Source organism: Pyrgilauda ruficollis, unplaced genomic scaffold (genome assembly GCF_017590135.1).
Source record: "Pyrgilauda ruficollis isolate IOZ18807 unplaced genomic scaffold, ASM1759013v1 scaffold12, whole genome shotgun sequence".
NCBI classification, from domain to species: domain Eukaryota; kingdom Metazoa; phylum Chordata; class Aves; order Passeriformes; family Passeridae; genus Pyrgilauda; species Pyrgilauda ruficollis.
The window spans coordinates 2,679,711-2,688,242 of NW_024510321.1; positions in this window are offsets into that span (position 1 = coordinate 2,679,711).

An 8,532-nucleotide genomic window follows, 5' to 3' on the forward strand; every position below is an offset into this window, starting at 1 on the left:
AATGACCCATTGAGGTCAGTAGAGATGATGTGCACCAGCCCTTTCTGCACAGTATTGACATTTAGATCCTCTCTGGAAAGGATGGAGAATGAGGTATTAATAAAAAATTCCCCAAACAAAACAATATATGTTGACACCTAGAAGGTCTGTCTGTTGATTTCAAAAGTAATTCTGAACCCTTATATAACAGTGCAGTTAGCTGATACTATAAACTTGTTATGTACCTGCTGGAACACAACAGCTCCTTTGAAGCAATTCAGATCTATTTTGTAATTATAGAATTAGGCCACATGCCATACTTGGAAGATTGTACAAAGGGGAAAACTCTCCATTTCAACGTGAATGAGAGCTTTGGTGGCTACAGGCATTTTTTTTTTTCTGGCTGACCAGCAATTAAAAAATGTAGAACTCTTCAATATATGACTCTTTGGCTGATTGAGCACCCCAGGAATCTCCAAGGGAGTCTGCAATGCACTGACAATAAAGAAGTTTCCTGGGACTGTGCAGAACTTGCTCTGCACACTGTCAAATGTGATGGGATCCAGCACCTCCAGATGCAGTGGCAGGAAAGCAGAAAAAAACTGGTTAAGAATGTCTTAAATAACACAATTACATTGGTTTCAGGTTTGATTTTTTTTTTTTTTTTTTTTGCAGGCATTCCAGAACTACCACAGCTGGATTTTCCCCTTTCCTCACACTTAAAAGTGTCTTCCTCTGTAGAGGGATGGAATGGTCCTGCCTGGCATGTGACACCAGGCTGGTTATGACATCTCAGCATTTGGAGTGTCTGGGAGCACCTGTTCCATCTGCAGGATCATGAAGAGGAATTGCTGTGATGAAAAGCAAGTTTGGTGGGCCCCAGGTGTGGTGAAGCACAAGAAGAGAATGAGCTGGTTCTTGGTTTTGGTGGGGAATTTAGACAGGCCTCCAAAATGGGACAAGGTCCTCCAGAGCTCAGAGCCTGGGTGGGATATGCAGGTCACCTCTGGGGTAGGTACAAGGTCTGCATTGGATTTGGTGCCCTCAGCCCTTTTGGACTGTGAAAGTCCATCCCAGAGTGTGACTCTTCTCATCTAAAATGGGCACCAAAGCAGAAGAAAGTGGGGGGATCTTTGCAGGGATCTGTTTTTCCCCATTGTCTCCAGTGGGAGTCCCACGTGAGGTGTTCAGAAAGACAACATCAGCCCAGATGTTTTTCACTGGGTGACACCTGTCCCACCCTGGAGTGACCCTGTTCTTTTGAGTTCTTCTAAGCTTTCTGATGTTTACATTCTTGTAATGAACTTTCTCACAGACTTTATGTAAATAATTAATTGTTTTGCATTTTTTTCTGGAGGAGGAGAAATTTGATGGACTGCTTGTCCAGTGCCATTGGAGAGGTGGCACTTTCACCCTCCAATCCACTGTCACTTTTGGAAATCTATAAATGTTAGAGTCAGAATCAAAACATCCCTCTTTTTCACTTGGAGAATCCAGTGTCTGCATCTATTTCATGTCCTAGAGTGACACCCTGGTTCCCAACTCATCAGCTGTAGGAACCCCAGCGCTGCCACTGAAGGGAAACACCAACACAACAGTGCCCCAACATTTTCCCTTGTGAAGGATAAACCTGTATTCATCTCCCAAGCAATCTGGATTTGGGGCATGGCTGTGTTTCCTGGCTGGGATCTATATCAAACCACTGCCCTTCTGGTGTGAGGGACACACAGATTTTGAGCAAGACACCCTGACCCCCAGTGCCCAAGAGTTTTGGTTTGGGTGCAAAGGGACAGTGGTGTGTGGTTTGGAATTTGGAGTTAAAAAGGAATTTAAATGTGTTAAGCCATGGGATGTGTTTGTGGAAGGGTTTTGAGGATGTGCTGCAACAGAGCCTGGGACTCCCAGGAAACCAAGCCCTCAGTCTGTGCATTTGAAGCCTGGCCCAAACTCTAAACGGAAGGGATTGTTTCTCTTGACATCAGTGCTCTGGTGGGATGAATCCTCAGCCTGGATGAAAGCTGAGCTGCCAGCCCAATTGTCATTCATCACACGGTGCAGAAATGTCATTTTTTAATGATCAGGCTTCCCTCTGGAGGCTGTGCTGCAGCGATTCCTTGACTGAATGTCTCAGAAGATGTGCTCCAAGGGGGGAGTGTCTCTGGTGGCATAAATCCTCATTTCCTCATTATCTGGGCATTAGTGGAAGCAGGTCACTTTCTGCACAGTACTTTTGAGAGTGTATTTGCATATTGATGCAGTGGGTCAGATTCTGGTGCTGGTTTAAATCCTGAAAAAGTTCATTAACAATCATGCATTAAAACCACAGTATTTGTGAAGTCTGAACCTTCTGAACACAAAAGGACCATAGCCAGGGTCTTGCAAAACAGCAAACAAATGCAAAAATACATCTGGGACCTTTTATAGAATATTTCAGCAAATTGTCCCCATCCAAGATTAATTTTTGCCTGTCTAAAGCTATGTTGATTTCTTTTTAAGCTTGTGCATGGACACAATATTTTCTGTTAAGCAAAGCTGTGCAAATTTCTCATATGAAGTAATGTGACCTGCCTAACAGCCTTGAATATGACACATACACACACACATATATATGCACACCTACATATATGCACATACAGACTGCACAAAAAAGATGTTAGCTAGGAGATGATACAGCATTTCCCACCCCCCCCTCCAAATCTACTTTTTCCCTACCAGATTTACTGAAGGATTTTCCTTGTTATCTCCTGCTGAACTGAGGACCTTGAAGTCAAGCATGAGGTTTAACTGCACTGATTTTGGCAGCCCTAGAGGGGCCTTTAGTGCTTTTCTTCAAGTTGCTCCAAGATTTTTTTCTGTGTCCCCAAGGACAGTCCTGCAAAGGAGTGAAGGATTTTGCCAGCCTGTTAACTTGGGGTACACAGAGGAAATGAGAAGCACAAATTTCCCAGTGTACCTGACTCTCTCCCTGGTGCAGAAAATCTGTCCCACCCTTGAGTCCCTGAAAGATGCAGAGCATCTCCAAGAGTCCTGAGGTCTGTGCTGCAGGACACCCCTATGAAGAGAAGCTACCAGAGGTCTAAAAGTGCTGAAATGTGACTAACCCCACACAGGAAGGAGAAGTAAATGTGAAAAGGGTTTGGAGCAGTGAACACTGACAGTAGCAAAATAAAAAAAGTTTCATTTTTCCCCTTATCATTTAAATCCCAAAATGATGGCATGGCCATGTATTTCATGGGGCTGTTCTGTCCTTGAAAGCTTTTTCAGCTCATGTGAGCAAAGGGGACATGAGGGCTCTGGAAAAAGGGATTATTTATGTGGGTATCACTGCATTTCTTTTTTTTTTTTTTTTTTTTAATAAAAACTTCCTGCTCTTACCCCAGAGCCTGGGTCTCTGCAAACTGAGGACCAGAGTCCCTTTGTGGTGCCTTTGTGCTCTCCAGTACCACCTGGGTGTTTGGATACTGTCCTTGGGGAGGGATTTCCCATCCAATGAGGAGGATCCTCAGTTTCCCACTGGTTTTTTTCCCTGCTCCATTGCTTTGATCAGCTGAGCTGCTTTTGAGACAAGGCTTGACCTCACACCAGGGATGTCTTGGCAGGGCCTGGCTGGGACCCAGCTGGAGGATCAGAGAGCAACCCTGAGCTCTCAGGACCCACCACAGGGACATGACAAGCAAATCTTAGCTCAGCAGAGAAAATGGCCCACGGTATGGGCTTTGCAGAACTCGTGCCAGCTGAAACCCAACCATGAAGCTGCTGGCTTCTTGTTTGCCCAACAGCCCCCAGAAAACTGGAAAATTGCTGGAAAATTGCAATACTTCATCTTCTACCCACTTCTGCTGTCAGTCTCTAGTTTGAAGCCTGAGCACTCAAGGAAAGGCACAAGTGATTGGTTTCTACAGGGCCAGGCAGTGCACACAGGTTTAATTGTGCCTAAAAAGCATGGAGATCATGGGATGGAGGTTTTTCTCTGGGCTGCTGAGCACTGTGATTCTGGTGGGGCTGCATCCAGCTCAGTGCTGTGCAGAGCTGGGGGCTGGTGGGTTGCAGAAGCACATGGACAACATGCTGCTGCTCACTCTGAGCACAGCCCAAACCTGGGGTTCAGAACCACATTCCCATGATGCAGGAGGTTGCAGAAGCTTGGATGTGATAATCATAAGAAATAATAATTATACTTATAAATTATTATAACTGATCTATACTAGTACTATTTATATATCAATTCTTATCCTAATAATACTGTTTTACTAATAATTATTTGATCACTTCTGGACCCCCTGACCAACACAGGCTGAAGGCAGCCCTTCCCCAAGATATAATTGCTCTGTACTCTGACTGGAAGTCAAGAAGTGGAAAAACACAGGTTCATAGCAGCTTCAGAGACAACTATGGGACAGGCTTCCATGCAGAGATGGGAATCTCTTCTCCATCCACAGTCTAGGGCCCTCAAGGGACCTTCCCTGCTGGGCTGTGGCTTAAATCTGTGTGGAGACAGCAGAAAATTGCATCTATTCCGTATTTCTATGCCAAGGCTGGTTTTCTCCAGCAATATCTCTGTGCTGAATAAGCCCTTGGCTGCTCTGACCTCCTCTTGGGTGACAGTGGCTTGCTTTGGCAGTCTGTGCTTCACCAGGATCGGCTCAGCGGGCGCTGCGCTGGCCACGATCTCTCCATCTGTTTGGATCTGCTCTTTCCTGGTGAGAGTTTAGTTTTCCTTGCCTTAAAAGGAGACAGCCTTCACCACTGATATATATTGTCCCCTTGCTCCTCACCGTAGTTTTCATCAGCTGATGGCACATCTGTATTCCTGGGAAACTCAGCTGTCCTTAACATCCAATTCCTCTCTGTCTCCTGCTCTGCAGGCAGTGATGTATCTCTGCCAATTTACTGAGGAATTAGCTGGGGATAAGGATCTGTGTACACTTTATATTTTGCTTCCCAACACCCACCATTAATAATGAGCATGTCCTTTATGACCTGAGCCTTGTTTTAAGCGAATGCAAAGTATTGGCCCTTTCCTTGGTGATCCATAGCCCCTGAAGCCACACACTGTTATCTGGAAGGATTCCAAGTGTTTTGGAGCAATGCACTGGAATACATCACAAATGAACCAGTTTTGCTTGTCTAAGTTTTGTCTCTGGGGATTTGGGAGGGATGGCAGGGGAGGAAAGGGATGAATATTTATTAGCTTTTAATCAAAGAAAGTGCTCTCTGTAACCAGACAGGCTACTGTCTGTATCTGATCCAAGAGAGACATCAAGATCCCTGTTCTTTGCTGTGCTGCAGCTCGTGCCCCTCTGAGCTGAGCAAATTGGATGTAAAGCACTCCAAGAGGTGCCTGTCTCTGTTTAGGTTTTGCTGCATCCGGATTTTCCTGGCCATGTTCACCCGGGGTTCTCCTGGAAAAAACAATCACGGGATGAGTGGAGATGAACAGCAAAGTGCACGTGCCATGACCCTGAGACAGGAGGTGCATTTTGGGTAAGTTTGCATGCATGTGAGCAGCCTGGCCTAGTAGAAGGTGTTCCTGCCCATGGCAGGGGCTGAGAACAAGATGATCTTTAAGATCCCTTTTTTAAATCCAAACCATTCTGTGAGTAAGGCAATTTGTACACTGACTGTAGATCCTTGGTATCTTGCATAACCCCTCCAGACCCCATTCCTGGATACCCTGAGCAGGGAAAAATAACATCTCTCAAGTAGAAAGGAGAGAAGATACAAAGCAGCAGAGAACTGGAGCTGTGGAGCACAGCTGAGCTGGGAGGCAGGGCTTTAGGAAATGTTTGCCAGACTCAGCCCAGCTCCTGGACTGTGTGTGACAGCCTCTGGTCCTCTAATCTTGACCTGCTGGGAGTGGGATGCAAAGCCAGTGGGGATACACCATCCCTTTGCATTGCATGGGGTCAGGGTATGAGGTTTGCATCCTGCTGCTCCACGATGCAGGAATTCTGTGCAGAGCCACAAAGGGGGTTTAAAGGTGGGTCCCAAAGCTTGGTTCATGCTTGGGTGTGCCCACCTGAAGACTCTGTGTCACGAGAGGACAGGCAACAATGGGGAGCCCCAAATCTCGGAGGCAACATTCATAATTCTGCACTAAGCCAGGCACCAGGCACTCACAATGGGTCATCCTGTTAAATTGTCATCAAGCTCCTTGGCACAGTGTCCTCCTCTCCCAGAGAGGGCCTGGGGACTCTTCAAGGGCTGGCGTGGGGCAGGGACCAGCCCCAGCTGTCAGCATGGCTGAGGCCACCCTGGTTAGGGTTTGGAGAGGAGAAGAGGGTTTGGTTTGTAGGCCTGTGTTGTGCCATCTGGCTGCACAACTGCTCTTAGCCCCTTTTATTTACTGGTATAGACATGGTCTCCTCGTTCAGCAAAATCCTGACTGTGAAACTGAGGGACCACATATCCCACCTTCATGGAAATGCAGATTCCCAACTAAAAACATCTGGTAGGAGCCCTGTGTTTGCGAGAGGCCAAACAGAAAATGCCATCAAACCATGCTGCAGGGATCAGATGAGATCAAGTCAAGGCTAGATTCCCCCTGAGCAGTTTGGGGCTGAATTTTACCACAAGGGACCACTGCAGGACCAAACTCTTGAGCATGTCTCTTTCTGCCAGGCTACCTCTGTGGCTGCTGCCTTAGCATCTTACACAGCTCTCCAGGAAGACAGGGATGGGCACACCAATACTTCTGTTACAGACCGGGAGCTGAGGGGTTAAATGACTGGGAATCTTTGGCACATCAGAGAAAAAAACCTCCCAAATCCCAGGGCAGGTGTTAGCCAGAGATTTCTCTTACTTCTCAGCTGGAATGTCTACCCCACCAACGTTCCAGCAGAGGACCTGGTGCAGGAGCACAGCTGCAGCTTTTTAGGCTGCCTCAGATGTGGACTGAGGGCTCTCTCTGCAGCAGGAGGTCCTGGGGGTGGGAAGGGGCTGTGTGTGCTCTGAATACAAAAGAGGCAAATATTTTTCTTATTTCCCAAAGCACGCTTCTGTCAGCACTCGCTCTCCCACCTAGGAAGTGTCCATGCAGGAGGTCTTCTCCTGGCCAGAACAGACTGGGGACACTGACAGGGCAAAGCCTCTGAACATCTGGTGTAAACAAAGTCAAGCCTCTGCTTCAGAAACAGCCACACAAAAGAGCCCAGGCACTTCAGTGACAATTCATGGAGCACAATTACGCTGACACTGATCACTGACTCCTTTGGGCTTGCATCAGGGCAGCTGCAGATGTCCTGCAAAGACCAGCAGTGTGACAAGAGCATCATTGCAGAGCTGAGAAAGGCAGGGTCAGATGTCTTGAGAGTGATCACAGGGAAGCAATAAAGCAACCTCCAGATTTGCATCAGAGCAGTGGCAGGATTGTACCCAACTCCAGGGCAGGGGGAAATCACATCCTTGACACTAGGAGTGCAGTGAATGTCAAAGTAAATTCATAATTAATGTTGGACTCTAAAAAATAAAGCAGAACTTTCAGCATCTTTGTCTTGTGGGTTTCCCTTGAGATGCTGGAGGTTGGGGTAAGGTTTGGCAGCAGGCAGTGTGGTGGGGTCCTGCTGGGTCATGCTGGAGGACACATCTCCCTTCTCTTCAAACAGCCCCAATGGATGAATGGGGACTACAACCAAGGGCCCATCAGCACTTTGCAGGAGACAGGATCAAGATCCTGAGGCACCAAGGGCAGGTCCCATGACCCCCCAGAGCCAAGCTGTCAGCTCAGCCTGAAGATATCCCAGAGCTCTGCTGTCCCTGGCTGTTTGAGCAGCCCCATGCATTTGGCTCTTGCACACAGCTGTGTCAGACAGTCCCTTCCCTGGCATTTCAGTCCTGCCTCAGCCTTCTCCTGCTGCCTTTCCCCCAAGCTGCTCCCCAGGGCAGCCGGGCTCCACAGCACCTTCTGCAGACACACCACAGCTCATCCATCTCCTGCCAGCACTGCTGGCCGACAGCTCTGACTAAACAGCAGCTTCCAGCCTCCTAACAAGGGCATAGGGAATCAGAGTTTTCTGGATCAAGAAAAATGTCAGACCCTCCTGCCCTACCACCAGCCCTTTTCTTACTCCCATTTCTCTCCTTTTGCTTATCCAGGGGGATCCAGGAGCTCGTGGCTATGCTGCCAAGGTTCTGCTATAGCAGAGAAATGGAAAAAGAATCTGGGTGTTACATGAAGTGATGCCACTTTTGGAAGTTTCAGAAACAAAACTTCCCAGGGAAAGAAGAGCTTTAGCCTTTTAAGTCTGGGATGGCTCTGTGTGGGGTGGTGCAAGGCTGAGCTGCCAGCTGGGAGTGTCCACCACGGATGGAGCACAGCTTGTGTTCAATCCAGGTGCACATTCCCAAATGGACTTGTTTCCTGCCTTTGTGCTGGGATTTCTGGAGCTCATGCTGAGGGAGCCAGCAGCGTGTGCACAGTCATGTTGGTGACACCAGACACCACACCTGCAAGATGCCCATCAGGGAGAGATGGCTCTTTGGGGAGCCTGTCCCCTGAGAGCCTGGGGAAGGTCTGGATCAAAGCCTGGGGTGTGTGACAATCAGCCTTTTAGG